Here is an 18,267-nt window from a genome sequence, read left to right on the forward strand (position 1 = left end):
GTTTACCTGTGTTTTATTGATTATGCAAAGGCATTTGACTGTGTGGATCATAACAAACTATGGATAACACTGCGAAGAATGGGAATTCCAGAACACTTAATTGTGCTCATGAGGAACCTTTACATAGATCAAGAGGCAGTTGTTTGGACAGAACAAGGGGATACTGATTGGTTTAAAGTCAGGAAAGCTGTGCTTCAGGGTTGTATTCTTTCACCATACCTATTCAATCTGTATGCTGAGCAAATAACATGAGAAGCTGGACTATATGAAGAAGAATGGGGCATCAGGGTTGGAGGAAGGCTCATTAACAACCTGTGTTATGCAGGTGACACAACCTTGATGTTGAAAGTGAAGAAGACTTGAAGCACTTATTAATGAAGATCAAAGACCACAGCCTTCAGTATGGATTGCACCTCAACATAAAGAAAACAAAAATCTTCACAACTGGACCAATGAACAACATCTTGATAAACGGAGAAAAGATCGAAGTTGTCAAGGATTTCATTTTACTTGGACCCACAATCAACAGCCATGGAAGCAGCAGTCAAGAAATCGAAAGACGCGTTGCGTTGGGCAAATCTGCTGCAAAGGACCTCTTCAAAGTGTTGAAGAGCAAAGATGTCGCCCTGAAGACTAAGGGCGCACCTGACCCAAGCCATGGTATTTTCAATCGCATCATATGCATGTGAAAGCTGGAGAATGAATAAGGAAGACAGAAGAAGAGTTGACACCTTTGAATTGTGGTGTTGGCGAAGAATATTGAATATATTATGGACTGACAAAAGAACGAACAAATCTGTCTTAGAAGAAGTGCAACCAGAATGCTCCTTAGAAGCAAGGATGGCGAGACTGCGACTTACATACTTTGGATATGTTGTCAGGAAGGAGGAGTCCCCGGAGAAGGACATCATGCTTGGCAGAGTACAGGGTCAGTGGAAAAGAGGAAGACCCTCAACGAGGTGGATTGACATGGTGGCTACAACAATGAGCTCAACCGTAACAACGATTGCAAGGATGGCACAGGACCAGGCAGTGTTTCGTTCTGTTGTGCATAGGGTCGCTAGGAGTCGGAACCGACTCGATGGCACCTGACAACAAGATACCCAAAGGAATGCAGATTTAATACTGTGGTTTTGAGAATTTCATTCTATCATTTAAAATTTCCTTTCACCATTGCCTCAGTGTTTTCCCCATGTTTGCCATCTGTCCTAGGGTCTTCACTTGATCTGTGGTGTAAGGTAAATCTGAGGATGGACGAGGAGGGAATCCAAGTGAAAAGCTCTCCATGGGCTGTTGGGGAGCCCATGCCATGACCAGGGCTGCATGCTAGACACACCTGAGATTAGATGCACCTGAGAGCCATCACTAGCCTCATTTTGGCTGCGGCTCAGAGAGGATGCGTGAGTGCTGATGGTCACACAGCTAGTGAGTACAGACACAAAATTGGATCTACGCTATGGGGCTGCACCTTTTCTTTCTGACTTCCCACCCCGCACTTCTCGGCCAGCTAGTCACCACCCCAGCACTCAAGCCTCTCTGCAGCCGCTAGGGAGTGGGCAGGATCAAGCATCTGCTGACTCTCCACTTCTGCTTTCTCCAGGAAATGAGCAGAGACTCAGCTCGAGTGATTCATAGTGAAATGCTGCTGGAGACCAACAATGCTGGGCCGCATGCTCCTCCCCCAAGCCTGGGGGGCTACAACCAGGCATGGGATGCAGGTGCCATCTGAGGTCTACAGGCCCTGACCCCACCACTCCAGGTAGGCCACCTTGCTCTCAGCCAAGCCAGGCCAGCTCAGAGGCAGGCATGGGAGCCCCATCTGTCAGAGTGGGGCCTGCCGGCTGCCTGCCAGGCAGGCTGAGTGTGGGAGCTCTGTGTGACCCCGGTGCTGGTCTGGGTGTATGGATGTGGAGGGGAGGTGAGCTGATGAACAGGAAGTACATGCAGTGCGGGCGGCCCATGTGGTCAGGGCAACTCTGATGCTGGTGTCTGCTGGGGCGTCTGGGACCGCTGAGGTTTGCCGAGCTGGGCTGGGCTCTGGCCCCACTCGCCATCATCTGACCTCGGGTCAAGCCTTTTCTCACAGTTCCTGCTGAGGAAGGTGAGCTGGCCACACTGTAGAAAGGCTGGACACTGACCTATGCAGAGTTGCAAAGGGAATGGACAGACAGGGCTGACCTGGGACTCTCCCCCTGTCAGCCCAGGATCCAGGCCCCTGGGTAGGCCCACCTCAGCCTGGGCACCAAGAGACCCTGTCTTCTCTCTCATCAGGAGTCCAGGTAAGCAGGTGCCTCTTAGGACCTCACCTTCCTCATCAGAACTACCACATCAGACCATTAAATAGGTAACATTTCATGAATAAGCAGGACCACCTGACTCATCTGGAATGCTGGCTTCTTATCTCCTGAAATGGAAACTTACAGAAGGTAGAACCAAGCCTTTTCTAACCTCTCCTAAGCCATAAAGAGGTTAATCTGATCACGAATGCTCAGGGTTTCATGTATGATCCTTTCCATGTAACACTTTCATTCCGATATAATTTTCTGGGTAGTTATACATTTAATTATTCAGAAAGTATTTTCTGAGAGACCACTCCCTGCCAGGAGCTGTTCAAGGGGAAGGGGCATTTACATCTTAGTGTTGGGAGAGGAACTTCAGCAGATGGATATCTGTCTGTAGGCGACCAGTGCCATGGGCTGAAGTGAATTGGAGCGAAGGGGACCCGGAATGCTTGTGTGCACGTGTGTGTGTGTATCTGTGTACACGCGCGTGCAGGCGGAGAGGGGTGGGAGGGAGGATATCACCCAGTGGGAATCCCTGGGTGGTGGAAAATGTTTATATGGAAACCTGATGGAAGGAAGGGGCTGAGCCACGTGGTTTCTGGAGAAGTGATGTTTGGGGCAGAGAGACCAGAGAGGTGGTCAGGAGGCTGGGGCATGGCGGAGGCCAGCCTGGAAGAGTGGAGTGAGGGGGTGTGGGGCCAGGAGGCCCACAGGTGGGAGGTCAGGTCGGCGAGGGCCTTCCTACCCAGGGTGAGGACCTGGGATTGTGCACCCAGGCACTTGGGAAGCTTTTGGAGGGGTTTAAACAGTGGAATTACATGACATGATTTACTTTAGAAAAAAAAAAAAAGCTTTCGTTAAATGTAGAGGAGGTAGAAAATAAAAATTTAGAAAGCATGTACAAGCTGCAGGGAATGAAAAGAACATAAACCCTGTGTACTGACTCCTTAGGGTTTGTTTTGTTTTGTTTTTTAACGTTATTTTAACTTTATCTTCATCTTTGAAGTCCTCTGTGTGCCCTTCCTTCTCTTTTCTCCCCAGAGGCAACTGCAGGTCTGAATTTCGGGTTTATCGTGCCTTCTCTTGCGCCTCTTTATCGTTTTGCACACATATATTTAAGTTAATAAATACATATGCTATTTCAGAATCAACTTGACGGCAACAGGTTTATTCAGGTTTTTTTTTTTGTACTTTTGTACTTTATAAATATGAAATTAAATATTCTTTTGAGGCTTGCTTAATTTGCACAAAATAACGTTTCTGAAATTTCTTTATATTGTTGCATGTGCCTCTAATTCATTTGTTTTAACTGCTGTATTCTATCATGTGAATGTACCTCAATATAGTTCTCTAAAACACTGCTGATGAACACTTGGCATCCATTTCCAGGTTTTTTTTTTAATTATAAATAGCGCTGCTATGGCTCTTCTTGTATGCATACCTTGGGACAAGCGTGCAATAATTTCTCTAGGTCCTATGCCCTAGGAGTGAAATTGCTGGGTCATAGGAATAGTTATATCTTCAACCTAACTGGGTGATTAAAAAAAAAGGTGCTGTCCAGGTTACTTCAACTCCTGGTGAGCCCGTGTGCGTCAGAGTGGACCTGTGCTCCGTGGGGTTTTCAATGGCAGATTCTTTGGAAGTAGGTCTCCAGGCCTTTCCTCCGAGGTGCTTCTGGGTGGACTCAATCCTGTAACTTTTCAGTTATCAGCTGAGCTTGCCAACCATTTGCGTTACCCAGGGACTCCTAATGGATGATAAAAAATTTGTTTTCCAAAATTACAATATCGTTTTACCCACCTATCAGCAATGGATGAACGTTGCTTTTGCTCCACGTGCTCACCTTCGTTTGATGCCAGTCCAGTGGAAATAAATAGCTCACTAACAATGTTTTTGTTTGCATTTCCTGAATTACTGAAGTTTAGTATCTTTTTATATGTTTATTGGCCAGCCTAGATTCCTTTTCCTGTTCAGATATTTTACCCATTACTCTATTAAGTTATCTGTCTCTTATCTCATTGATTTGGTATAGTTTAAGGCATATCCTGGTTACTAACCTATTGTTCATTTATATATGTTGCGTATATCTTTCTCTTGTTTGTGTCTTGCCTCCTTACTTTCTTGGTGATTTCTATTAATAAGAGAACTTGTTAACTTTAAAGTTTAATTGCTCCATCTCTTCCTTTGTGATATACATTTTTTTATGTCTTGTGTAAGAGATCCTTTTCTACTACCCAAAAGCCATTGCCATCAAGTTGATTCCAACTCATACAAAATTATTCTCATTATCATTTTCAAAAAAAGTTATAGTTTTGCCTTTTACATTTAAATCTAAAGTCTACCTGGAAGTGATATTTCTGTGTGGTGTGAGGTAGGGGCAACATTTTATTTTATTTTTTCCCTTATGGATAACCAAGAGTCTTACCTCCATTTATTTATGAGGCCACTTTTCTACTATAATCCACAATGATAGTTCTGCCATAAATCAAGTTTTCCCGTCTATGTAGGTCTGTTTTTAGGCTCTCTATTCTGTCAACTTGTCTATCCCTTTGCAAATCCTATATCGTATTTTCAATTATAGATTTATAAGCTTTAATATCTGGATGGAAAGTAACCCCATTTTCTTTCTTCTTCAATCTGTGTTAACTATGGGTACTTTACTCCATATAAATTTTAGAATCAGCTTGTCAGGCTCTATCAAAAAATGTGTTTAGATTTGATTGGAATTGCAATTTGGGGAAAATTGGTATCTTTATGAAATGACTATTCCAATTCATGAATATGGTTTGTCTTTCCATTGATTTATGTCTTTTTTTTTTTAAAGCATTTTAATGAAATGTTACAGTATTCTGCATTAAAGTAATGTATGTCTTGCACAGATTTATTCCTAAGTGGCTTCCTTTTTTAATGTTATTTTAATTATCCTTTAAAATACGTCTTTTGACTGTTGCTGATGCATACTTGCATTTTAAAGAAAAGGCCTTAGGGCTCTCATATGGGGAGTAGAATGTAGGGGAGCAAGGGAAGAAGCAAGATTAGATTGTGGGGAACAAGACAAAAGCAAGGGAAGAACCAGGCTGGGATGGTTTTTCCCAGAGCGACAGCAGTAGAGATAATGACAGGTGGTCAGGGCTGTCAGATTCTCTACATATTTTGAGGGCAGGATTTAAAGATGTTTTAGGGGCAGGGTGGGGGAGAAAGAGAAGTTAAAAATGACCCCAGGGCAACAAGAAGGATGGAATTGCCACTTAGTGCGCAGGGCCAAGGCAGGAGGAGCAGATCTGGAAGACGATGGTTCTGCAGGAATATAAGTTTGTGCTTCCTAAGGTGGAGATGCCTACTAGACACCCAGTGGGGGAATGAAGACTTGGAACCCTCCTCCCCCATCCAAGTGACCTTAGTGATAGAAATATAAGGCACCTTGACAAACCAGGGGACAGAGAACAGAAGCCATGTGGAGGACGGTAAAGGGGAAAATGAGCTTCTCAGAGTTCCTTGAGCCACACTGTGGAGATACTACCATTTTACTTGCATTTACGATCTCCCTTCAATCATTGTAAACCATCCAAATGCCGACAAATGGTGTCTCCAGGCAACATCCCTAAGCCCTTGGCTTATGGTCACATTTGAAGTATCTGCACATCTGTCATAGACTTCAAAGAAGTAAGTCCCAAAGTCTAGACCTGTGCTGTCTAACACAGCGGCCACTAGCCACCTGTGATGCAGAGCACGGGAAGTGTGGTTAGTTCTAACTGAGATGTGATCTAAGTCTTAGATGTGATCTAGGTCTAAGAGATAGTAGAAACAACAACAACAAAACAAATGTAAAATACCTCATTAATACTTTTAAGACTTGGATTGTATATTAAAATGATAATGTTTTGGATATATTGGATTGAATAAAATATATTTTAAAAATCAATTTAACCTCTTTATTTTTACTTTTCTAATGTGGGTACCAGGAAATTTAAACTTACATATGTAGCTTGAAGTTTTGACTGGCTTGGGCAGCATACCACTTGCTCCCTGGCCAGAGGTTTTGGTGAGGAGCCCAGTTTAAGAAGGATGGACAGTTAGGTGAAAAGCCGCTGCCTCAATTAATTGCAAACAAAAAGAACATATGAAAGGGTAAAAAGAATGGATATAGTACCTACATCAATCCAGGCACAGGCAGGACACTTTGAATCTCCTTTCATCTTCACAATCACCCTGAGATCAGCTTTAATACTTCTAATTTACAGATGAGAAAATGGAGGCTCAGATTGGTGAGGTCCTTGGCTGTCCTCATACAGTACCTAATTTGACCTGATTTTAAAGCTTGTGCACTTGGCATTAGTCCACACCACACGGGGACATTGGTGGCTCAGTGATAGAATCCTTGCCTTCCATGAGGGAAATGGGTGTTTGATTTCTGGCCAATGCGCCTTACGAGCAGCTGCCACCCGTGTGTCACAGGAGGCTTATTTGTTGCTATGATGCTGAACAGATTTCAGCAGAGAATCCAGACTAAAACCAGGAAGAAAGGCTTGGTGACCAGCCAATGAAAACCCTGTGGGTCACAACAATAAGATCCTTAAGTGATCATGGGTATGACACAGGACCAGGCAGCCTGAAGTTCCGTTGTGTATGGGTTGCTATGAGTCAGGGGCCAACCTGACAGCAGCTAACAACACCACCACCACTAAAGAGTTCAGGAAATGTGCCTGGAGAGGAAAAGCCCACGTTTGGCAGGTGAGTGAAAACTGTTCTTACCCTTTGGCCCAACGGTTAATCTCAGTTTTGAGAATTCATCTTCACAGACATTTCACTAGAAACAAACAGCCGTGGATTCATTCCCTCTAGCGTTACTTATAATAGCAATAGAGACACTCCAAGTATCTGGTTATAAGGGAGTGACAGAGCCAATTACAGGCCATCTGCCAAGAGGATGCTTTGTGGGCGTTAAACGGGATAATTTACAGACAAGGGCAACACGGAACATGTTTAGGGTAAGATAATAGTTGATTAATCCAGTTAAACTGTTTTTCAATTATGAGTAAAATATGGTTGGATGTTTTGGGGTTTACAATTAACTTTACTCCAAGAATCCTTAGCTCCTGAGAGAGAACCTCTAAAATCTTGGAATTTCCCCAGTGATTAAAGTGTCTTATTTACAAGGACAGGAAACCCTGGTGGTGTAGTGGTTAAGTGCTACGGCTGCTAACCAAAGGGTTGGCAGTATGAATCCACCAGGTGCTCCTTGGAAACTCTATGGGGCAGTTCTACTCTGTCCTGTAGGATCGCTATGAGTCGGAATCGACTCGATGGCACTGGGTTTGGGTTTTGGGTTGGTATTTACAAGGACTTCAGATCACATCTGAAGGCTTATGCTCAGGTGCTCAGGAGGGGGCTGGCCAGGCCAGAAAGACCTACCATGTGATATTATCAGCCCATCCTCAGGGGAAGGGGGCTGATTCAACCAGTCTTGCCTATGTAATGAGGTTCCATTAAAGGCTTTGGACATGGAAGCTCCAGGGGCTTCCTGGTTGGTGAATGACATCAATGCACATGGGAGGGTGGTTCCCTTTCTCAAAAGCTCTGTCTTCAGAACCCTCCCAGAACTCACCGTATGTCTCTTCATTTGTATCATTTTTTCTATCAGAAAGCTGTAATCATAAGGATAGCACTTTCCAGAGTCTATGAGTTGTTCTAGTGAATTATCGAACTGACGGGAGTAGTGGGAGCCAGCAGGCCAGAAGTGAGGGGGCAGTGGGGACACCTGAACTTACAGCTGCTGGTGGAAAAACCTTGAATTTGTAGCCAGCAGGTCAAAAATGAGGGTGTCATGGGGACTTCCAAGCTTGCAGCTGGCGTGTGAGGTCTTGGCCGGATTTGGCAGTCTTGAGGACGTTAACTGGCAAGGTCTGACCTAGCTCCAGGTGGTTAGGGCCTGAGGAAGAAGCGCTGCATGTGCAGGAGGCATCAGGACGGAAGTGGAACAGAGGGAACAGGCTTGGTAATAAATTGATTTGGAGTCATAAATGCATCTGTAGTCAGAGAAGTGGGATTTGATTTGATTTTCCCAGCCAATGTGAAAGTAGTAAGCAAAAAATAAAAGAAAGTACTTGTGAATTTTTGTGTTTTAAATACAATAATAAGAAAATTGCTCAAATAGCTCTCTAGTATCATCTTTTTTAAACAACATGCACAAAACATAAAAGAATATACAACCAAGATGAGTAAATGTATCTACGTATGAAGAGATTGTGCTCTAGCGGGAATCAGACAGCAAGGTCCCCATGCGCAGAGGGTGGCAGGATGGTAAGTGGCTAAAGTGATTGACTGCTAACCAAAAGGCTGGTAGTTGGAAACCACCCACAGCTCCATAGGAGAAAGATGTGGTAGCCTGTTTCTGGAGAGATTTATAGTCTTGGAAACCCTGTGGGGTTGCTATGAGTCGGAATCACCTTGACGGCAGTGGGTTTTGCTGGAATGAGCCAGGAGGAGTCATTGTGTGGTGCTAATTGCTTACACGCTCCATTGCTAACTGAAAGGTTGGGGGTTGGAGTCCAATCAGAGGTGCCTTGGAATCAAGGCCCTGATGATCTGCTTCCAAAAAAAATCAGCCATTGGAAACCAGTTCTACTCTGACGCACACAGGGCTGCCAGGAGTCAGAATTGACTCCACAGCGGCTGGTACTCATACTGCTGCCTCAGGACGGAGAGGAGGTAGCGACAGGACACCACAGTCTTCCTCACACGTTGGAGTCTCCAGACCCAGGAGTGTCGCACCCGAGGCATGTGTAGCAGCTGCATGGCTGCTCTGCCATAGTTTTGAGGGGCTGTGATGGTCAAGAAAAGGGCCAAGAAACTCAGTGTGGTCATTGTCCAGGTATTCAAAGGGGAAAAATAGGGGCACTACCCTGCAATTAGAACGCAGGTTCTTCTCATTTTATTTTCCTTTCACACTCTAAGGCCTATGACAAATTGACTATATCAGGGTAACTGGCTGGAGACGTGTCTGCACCCTGGGCCTGGGGGGGAGGACAGGCACACCTCAGAAGGGGTGCTACGGCTTCTCCTTGTGGGAGCGGATCTCCCCACCAGTTACTGGTCTAAAATATTACCTTCATTCCAAGAAATGCCTCTCTCCTCACACAATTTACTGTGTCTGAGTAGTCTTACTTTTGATATGTACATTTAATATGATGATTTTCCACCTAAAATGTTGTGATTAGATAACTGGGGACATTTTATAATTGATAGAAACTTAGATTTGAGGAACTACAGGAGTGAGAAAGAGAAAACATATTCCTGAATATAAGGAAGATTTAAAATACAGGTAGTCTCCGACTTACGAAGGGGTTCCATTTTCCGACTCCGTCATAAATCACTTCTAAAGGGACTATGTCTTTTTTTTTTTTTTAGTTTTCATTATTATTGCCTTTTATTATCAATATCTTTATAAATCTGATCTTTGAATGTCTGTGAGTGAACATCTGAGAACGATAACATCAGCCAATTATGAGCTGCAGCCTTGCATGTAGTACAGATTACTAACAATAAGATGTAAAAAAACAAAACAAAAAAGACAGTCATAAGTGCCATTGGTTGTAACTCAAATATGTGGAAAATTGGGGACCACCTACATATATACGTAAGAGTGTGTGTGTATACACGATAACGTAAGGGAGAAAATGGTGACTGTTGCAGCAATAGGTACTGGGGAAAAATTATAAATGTGGCATTACAAAATGTGGGCTTCCTTTCTGCCTGATTCCGCAAACCGTCCTTATATGAATCGTTTTCACTCCTGAGCGTCCGTGTCCTCCCTGTACAACAGGGGTGGCTGTACCCACAATTTAGGCTTTGCAGTTCTGTTGTAATTACTAGTGACGAGGCTTTGACAAGTGGAAAGTGCTGTAACGTGATGGTTGCTGTTGCGGTTGTTAGCTGCTGTGGCGTTGGCTCCCAACTCATGACGACCCACGCACAACACAGCAGAACGAAACGCTGCCCAGTCCCGCACCCTCCCCATGAGCAACTGTTCAACACACCACTGCGATTCACAGGGCTTTCACTGACTGATTTTTGGAAGTAGGTCACCAGGCCCTTCTTCCCGGTGTCAGTCTGGAAGCTCCCCTGAGACCTGTTCAGTATCACAGCAACAGCCCTGAGGTGCACTGGCCGGGAGTCACACCTGGGTACCCTGAATGAAGGATGAGAGTAGTGGCAGCTGTTTCAATCACAGGGCGGCCCAGTGCTGGGAGTGGCTCGGAGGTTGGGGAAAGGAGGAGTTTTTTGGTTGGGGCATTGGGGAAGCCTATGCCCAGCATAACCCGTGAGCTGCATTTGGAAGGACGGTGGCATGTGGACATGTGGAGTGGGGTAAAGGGCCTCCCGGGCAGAGAAGACAGTCTGAGCAAGGGTCAACAGCCAAGGCAAAACGAGGTATTCATTTTGTCTAGACCCCATTGTGGACTCAGTGGGAAATGAGGCAGGGAAGGGGGCTAGGTATTAACACTGAAAGCTTGAACACTAGGCCAAGAGTTTCCCCAGAGGTGATGGGGGCCAGTGAAGATATGTGAGCAAGAAAGGGACAGCCTGGGAGAGGAGCCCCCAAGTCTGACCAGTGTAGAGGAGGGAGCGGTGGGCATGGGGTGTGGGCACTGGTGAGTCTGGAGGCAGAGCCCAGCCATGGCAAGGCCAGGGGAGAGGTAAGAAGTGGGGAGGGAGGACAGGGCTGGCCCAGCCTGTGTGGCCAGAAGGCCCCACAAGGGGAGGGGCACCTCATGGACCTGTCTTATGCATCTATCCAGCATCCCGAAGGCCCTTGGCTCCTTCTCCTCCCGTCTCCTGGGTATGCAGGAGAAATAGGTCTTGGTTTAAAAATATTTCTAGCACAGCAAGAAGTTCACTAGTTTTTAAGTGGCTCATTCTAGTTAAATGTCCACCGGTCCAAGGACAGATCTGAAGTCTCTGAATACAAGCTAGTTTGAGGAGCAGACCTTCACTGCAGACAGACCCTAAAGGAACATCTATGCCAAATGCCTCGTTTTTCAGGTGGGGCAACCGAGTCACAGATTAGCAAGGAGCTTGTCTCAGGGGTGGAAGCCACTGCCTCCCAGCTGCCAGCTCTTCATTGCTTTTCATTCCAGGGGAACAGCACTGTGGGGCAAGCCTGCATCTGAAAGTGCTCTGTTCCTCATTAGCCGGGAGAAAGCAGAGTTTTCTGGATCCATAGAGGACGGGGCCCAGGGCACTAGTGGCTCTCCTATGTCCGAGGCAGGCAGCCTGCACCCTCACTTTGCTGTGTGCTTAAGTCCTTATGTGATCCATACTCCCAGGTACTGTTCGAAACTTGAATTAATAATTTTCATGTTTATTTTCTGACCAAATTATATCTGAAATTTAACAAGACCATTTGTATGAGCTAACCGAGTCATTCTTAGAATGTTTTAATCCTCTCAACATGTGGCCTTAGAAGTATAAAAGCTGCTTAAAAAACTATCCGTATGAGACCAAAAGGTCAACAGTGTCTCTAAAACGAAGACAAGAAGACAAGGGGTCAGGGAAGCTAGAGCACTGGAAATGGAACAACCAGAATGCAATTAAAGAGAACGTTGACACGTTGTAAAGAACATAACTGATGTCACTGAACTTTGTGTGGGAACTGTCAAATAGAAACCTAATTTGCTGTGCAAACTTTTACTGAAAACACAATGAAGTATTATTTCATTAAAAAAAGAAATGTAAGGACCGCTAAGGAAACCCTGGTGGCATAGTGGTTAAGTGCTATGGCTGCTAACCAAGAGGTCGCCAGTTCGAATCCTCCAGGCACTCCTTGGAAACTCTATCAGGCAGTTCTACTCTGCCCTATAGGGTCGCTATGAGTCAGAATCGACTCGACTGCAGTGGGTTTGGTTTTTGGTTTGTAAGGAGCGCTGTGGGGTTCCCTGCAGTTTCCCTTTTTCTGGGAGCTGGGATGTGAGGAGCAAGGGTGGGGCAGGGAACCGCACAGCAGCCTGGTGCCCTGGACTGGCCCTCTCACGCCCTTCTCCCTCCTGTCTCCTTTGAACAGGTGCTCGCGGCCACACACAGTTCATCCTGACCTCTCCCATCTCTGTGGCCTTCTGCCCAGAACCTTTCTCTCACTTGTGACTTGTCTCTGTGGCCGGTTTCCCCTCCCCTCAGGCTCCTTCTCAAAAGCCCCTCGCATGTCCTGCGTCCGCCCTGGTCTTACCACCAAGAACCAGCACAACAACAAACCTCCCCCTTAGCAACGGATGGCTGCTTTGATGGATGGCTGCTTGACGGTGGTATTGCAGGCTTCCCACTGCAGTCTCCCTTTTCCTGCCTCCTCACCCCAGGGGACTGTGAGCACCTGGAGGGCAGGGTCTGGGCCCCTTGGCAGGCCCAGCATCTAGCAGGGCCAGTGTACACCATCCAGTTGTGGACCGAGGGCTGTGCCGTTAGCCTGACATTCAAGGCCTCTCGAATCAGCCTTCCTCCCCAGACCCTCAGCCCCCCTGTTCCCTGTGTTCTGGCCCCAGGAAGCTATGCACCTCTCTGAACTGCCTGGGGCACTCCCACTTTGTTTTGAGAGCATCTCCTCCTCCTCACTGGGTCCCCACGATAGGCACCATCTCTTCTGAGTAGACTCTCAGGCCAGGACTCCTCTCCCCAGCTGGGCTCTGAGCCCCCTCTGTGCCCTCACAGCCAGGTACCTCCCTGCCCTACACCTACCCCACCCTCCCAGGGTAGGGACCAGGCTGGTTTTGTTCTCTCAATGCTTAGTAATCAGGTGACCCACTGCAGACAGAAAGCTGAGCCCAGTTGCAGCCTCAGCCGATGTGCCTTAGCCTGGAGAGTAAGTGACTCACATTGCTCCCAGTCTGGATGGGCTCTGGCCTGTGGTCTCGGGGATCCAGCTCTTCCCCTGTGGAGTGGTGGGGCGACAAGGTCTGCTGTGGGCACACCTGCTTGTGGTGTGGCCCTGGTTGGGCAGCAAGCCTAGTTCTAGAATGCCTATGTACAACGCATGGCAGCATTTGCAAATATACCCAGGGAACCCCGCAGTGCTGCCAGCAGCAACAATTTCCATCTGGTACCTGGGGCCCGGGGATGTTTTCTTTCCACTGCTACCTGTGGTGTGCAGAGCAGTGTGTGAGGTGGAAGGGGAGACCTTTGGAGTCATGAATGTCTGGATCAGAACCTTGACTCTGATGCTTGTTAGCTGCTTGATTCCAGATAGGTTGCTTGTTTTCTCTGCATCTTAAGTTCTCTGGTTCTTGACTTTCCCATCTGTATAATGGGGATAACACTACGTGCCTTACAATTTTTATAGGATTAGAAACGTCTAACTGATGTTTCTGACAGCAGATGTGCGTTCAGTCATGCTGTCCTATTCAGACAGAATTTCCTTACATTTCCGTGGTGACCCAGCTGTCAATAGCTGCCACACTGGAGAGGCCTGTTGTGTTATGGAAGCTGGGCCTTCCTGGTCCCTGTGACATCACAGCCCCATGCCTTGTGAGAGCAGTGGTAGCTCAGCCAGAGCTAAACTGTGAGGGTCCAGCCTGGGGAACCGTTCCCTGGCTGTTCTGGTAATGTGGAAGTTGGTACACATACTGAGATACAAAACTGGGCCCCTTCTGCAGAACATGTTGAGTTCCTGTATTCTGCTGCATTTGCAAAAACCACAGAGGTGTGTGCTGGGCAGGAGAGCAAACACATACTGGAATTAGAAAAGGGAAGTCCCTAGGGCCGGACGTGGAAGGTTCTGCCTGGCTTGCTACTGATCTGAGTCACCATCTTAGTTTTCGGGGTAATTCCTGAACTTCTGGCAACAATCCGAGCTTCCCCTTCTCCTCTTGAGTCCTTTGAGGTGGGTTTTGGGGCTTGGGCTCTGCCATTCTCTGGTTGTGGACACACCCCACCTCCCCTTTTGGCCACCACAGCAGAGCACAGACACTCGGCATTGGGCTTCCTGGGGGAGCTGGGGTTTGGGGCAGACCACGGTAATTGCTGGAGAGCTGAGTGAGGCCAGGAGTCCCTGGGTGGTGCAAACTGTTAACACGCTCAGGTGCTAGCTGGGAGGTTGGAGATTCGAGCTCACCCAGACGTGCCTGGGAAGAAAGTCCTGGTGATTTACTTCTGAAAAACCAGCTACTGAAAACCCTGTGGAGCACAGTTCTGTGGCACACACAGCTCTGTCACACATACAGGATTACCATGAGTGGGGATCTACTCAACGGCAACTGGTTGGTTGACTTGTCGCAAAGGCCATTCCCTGGTCCTTGCCCTGCATCCTCCTTTGCCCTTCTAGTCCCTGTCTGCTTGGAGGTCCTTGCTTCTGTCTGCCCCTGACTGTGGTGTCCCCGAGCCCTGCACATACATGTCCTTGCACCTCAGCCACTCTTTGGGGGCCGAGTTGCTGCATGTGGTTTCCACCCTTGGTGCTCAGGACAACTAAATTGACACCTTCAGCCTGTTAGCGTCTACTTCCCAGGCCAGTGCCTCTATAGTCCTCAAGTTAGTCCACTGTCCTAGCTGAATGTCCACCCAAACCATTTCTTTTTGGGGAAAGAACTGGAGCCTCGACAGACTCAGCAGCCAGGCCTGCTCATAGGAGACACAGGAGAGAAGCTAGGTCCAGGGTGGGTCCAGGACATGGACCCTAAAGCAGTGGCCCAAGTCCCAGAGCAACCCTGAAGGGCCATGGGGACACTGACATCCAAGGGGCCAGAAGGAGGTGCAGGCAGGAGACTCGAGGCCACATCGCCTAGATGGGGAGGGGCCTGTGTTGTGACTGTGGGTGCCAGCGGGGGCCTGCAGGCTGGGTCAGAGGAACAGGCAGGCTGGGATGACCTCGCACGTGTGGGACACACTCTCACATACATTCATTCCTACAACACTGTGAAGAAGATCTCACTCCCATCTTACAGCTGAAGAAACTGAGGCTAGGAGAGGTGACGTCACTTGCCTGAGGCTGCATGTTAGGAAATGGCAGAGCTAGGATTCCAGTCACATCTGCATCAGCCTGCCTGTGGAGTTAGGGAGGGCCAAGCTGCGGCCACAGAAGCCAGCTTTTATTCTGCTCTTCTCCTGTTTGGGACCTTTGGCATATCCCCTGTCCCTGGAGCACCAGTCTAAATGTGCCAGCCTGGCTTTGCTAGACCTTCCAACTTGTTGCTCTTGTTGCTAGGTGCTGTTGAGTCAGCTCCAACTCATGGTGACACTATGTGCAACGGGACAAACGTTGCCTGGTCTTCTGTCATTCTCCATGATTGTGGACATGTTTGAGTCCATCGTTGTTGCTGTTTTGTAATGCCTTCCAGCCTAGGGGGCTCATCTTCATTGCTCTATCAGACAGTATTCTGCTGCGATCTATAAAGTTTCCATTAGCCAATATTTGGAAGTAGATTACCAGGCCTTTCTTCCTGGTCTATCCTAGTCTGGACGCTCTGCTGAAACCTGCCCACCATGGGTGACCCTGCTGGTGCTTGGTGTTGCTTCCAGCATCACAGCCACATGCAAGCTACCCTTCCCATCATCCCACCGCTGCCTTTGTCCCACCTAGAGAGCATCTGCTCACATGTCTGCCTCAAACTGAATTGTTCCCTGCCCCAGGTTCTGTTTCCTTTGCCTCCCTCTGAGAGGCCCTTTGCTGAGCGGGTTGCCCCGCCTGTCCTGCATCTCCTCCTTAGGCTCATTGTCCCACAGCCTGGCTCTGCAGGCGCTCAGGAAGGGGAGCCCCACGTGCCCGCTTCTGCCCTGTGCCATCCTGCAGCATTCTCAGGCTGTACGCTGCTTTCAGACGAGGAGCGGCACCTTGGAGAGTTGCCCGTGAGATTCCACAGTAGAAGCTGTGGGGGACACCAGGACTGCCTGATGCCAAATCCCACACGTTGTCTGCAGTGCTCCTAGCCGGGGAGACTGCACACATCTCCTGGAATTTCGAGAAGCTTTTGTTTCATGCTGTTCTACCTGGGGGTGAGAGGATTCGAGGCTCTATGCTGAGGCAGGACAGAGAACTTGTGAAGCGTTCCTGTCCCGCTCCTTTGGTGGCTTCGTGTGTGCAGGTCAAGCCAGGGTACTCTTTAGATGCCCTTTTGAGCGGCAGGCGGCAGCCTCACTTCCCGTGTTTTACTGACACCGGCTTTCCCTTGAGTGGGTTGACCTGTCCACTGCTTTCATGTCCAGCACTCGTTCAATTTGCTTTCAGCTGTGGAGGTAGTTTGGAGGACGTGGCTTTTCATCCACACCTCAAATACAGCTCTTCTTTTGCCGCATGCTTCTAAGAAGGCCACAGGCTGATACTGCCCCTGCCACCCAGTACCTACCCTTATCTGAGAGTGGCTTATGTTCAAAGGGTACTTTCCTCCTGCCCCTGACCTCTGACTTTCTGAGGAAGTTTGGTGAGAAGGAGTATGTCAGCTTTGGAGTCAGGCAGTTGAACTTGCCTGGTGGTTACCATGGGAAGCTAGCGTACTTCTCTCAGCCTCGTTTTCACACCTGTAGAAGGCTGCTGGAATCCCTGGGTGGTGCGAACAGTTAATGTGCTTGGCTGCTAATTGAAAGGTTGGAGGTTCAAGTCCACCCAGAGGCACCTCAGAAGAAAGGCTTGGTGATTTACTTCTGAAAAATTAGCCATTGAAAACCCTGTGGAGCACAGCTCTGCTCTGACACACATGGGGTCATCGTGAGTCAGAGTCCACTCCCTGGTAACTGGTTATAAAAAAGTTGCTATTGTTCACTGTCTCACGGGGTGTTGCTGCAAAGGCAAAGATGGTACGGAGATAAAAAGTGTGAGTCGTTATACAGTAAGCTCTCAGTGAATGGCGTTATCACTAGAATCAAATATGTATTTGTATTTCCAATATATGTATTTTAACCAAGGGTAAAAAGCCCCAGCTTCTTGCTTTTCTTTTCTTTTCTTTTTTAGTGCTCTTTCCAGCTCAGCATGTTATTTATTTACTTTAAAGTCAGGTTCACTGATGTATTAATTTGCATACTATAAAATTTCCCCTTTTTATTGAGCAGTTTTGACAAATGTAGAAAGCCACGTAACCACCACCACAGTCAAGATATAGAACGCTTCCTCCACCCCAAAGCTTCCCTTCTGCCCTTTTGTGGCCACCCTGCTACCCCCAACCCCTGGCCATCCCTGATCTGTTTTCTTTGCCTTTTACAGAATGCCATATACATGAAACCATACACTACGTAACTTTTTAGGAGCTAGCTCCTGTCATGTGGCCTAGTATCTTTGAGATCTATCCAGGTTTTTCTTGCATCAAGAGTTCATTCCTTTTTATTCCTGAGTAATGCTCCTTGAGGGGTCACTCGTGGTTCAGTGGTAGAATTCTCCCCTTCCAAGCAGGAGGCCTGGGTTTGAGTCCCGGCCAGCGCGCTTCGTGCACAACCACCACCCATCTGCCGGTGGAGGCTTGTGCGTTGCTGTGATGCTGAGCAGGTTTTTAGTCGAGCGTTCAGGCTAAGATGGACTAGGAAGAAGGGCCGGGTGGTCTACTTCCAAAAATTTGCCAACAAAAACCCTATGGCTCACAACGATCTGATCCACAACTGATCACGAGAATGGTGCAGGATTGGGTAGCGTTTCATTCTGTTGTGCACAGGGTCGCCACGAGCCAGAGGCCAACACGAGCCAGAGGCCGATTGGACGGCAGCTAACAGCAACACTGTTCCATGGTACGGATGTACTGGAGTATTGTTTGTTCATTTGGGTTGTTCTCAGATTTTGGCAACTATGAATAGAGCTGTTATAAATATCCCCGTACAGGTTTTAGAGTGAACATGTTTTCATTTCTCTGGGGTCTACACCCAGCAGATTGCTGTGTCATGTGGTAAGAGCGAGTTTAACTTTCTAAGAAACTGCCAGTTTTCCAAATGGCTGTACCGTTTTGTGTTCCCGCCAGCAGCGAGTGAGGGTTTCTGTCACTCGGCGTCCTTGCCCACACGAGATCATATCACGCACATTTCCCTG

The 18,267-nt window shown here is 47.6% G+C and overlaps 1 protein-coding gene across 12 annotated transcripts in view; it reads left to right on the plus strand.

Moving 5' to 3' along the window:
* Positions 1 to 1,584: 1,584 nt before the first annotated feature.
* WDFY4 (WDFY family member 4) overlaps positions 1,585 to 18,267 on the plus strand; it is a 410,290-nt gene continuing 393,607 nt past the window's right edge. For 3 of the 12 annotated variants that reach the window (XM_049854909.1, XM_049854915.1, XM_049854916.1), the window contains exon 1: positions 1,585 to 1,759. The gene's annotated coding sequence lies outside the window, so the exon portion shown is untranslated. The other 9 variants (XM_049854919.1, XM_049854920.1, XM_049854918.1 and 6 more) reach the window with 8 other exon arrangements.

The sequence above is a fragment of the Elephas maximus genome, chromosome 16, assembly GCF_024166365.1.
Source record: "Elephas maximus indicus isolate mEleMax1 chromosome 16, mEleMax1 primary haplotype, whole genome shotgun sequence".
Taxonomy (NCBI): Eukaryota; Metazoa; Chordata; class Mammalia; order Proboscidea; family Elephantidae; genus Elephas; species Elephas maximus.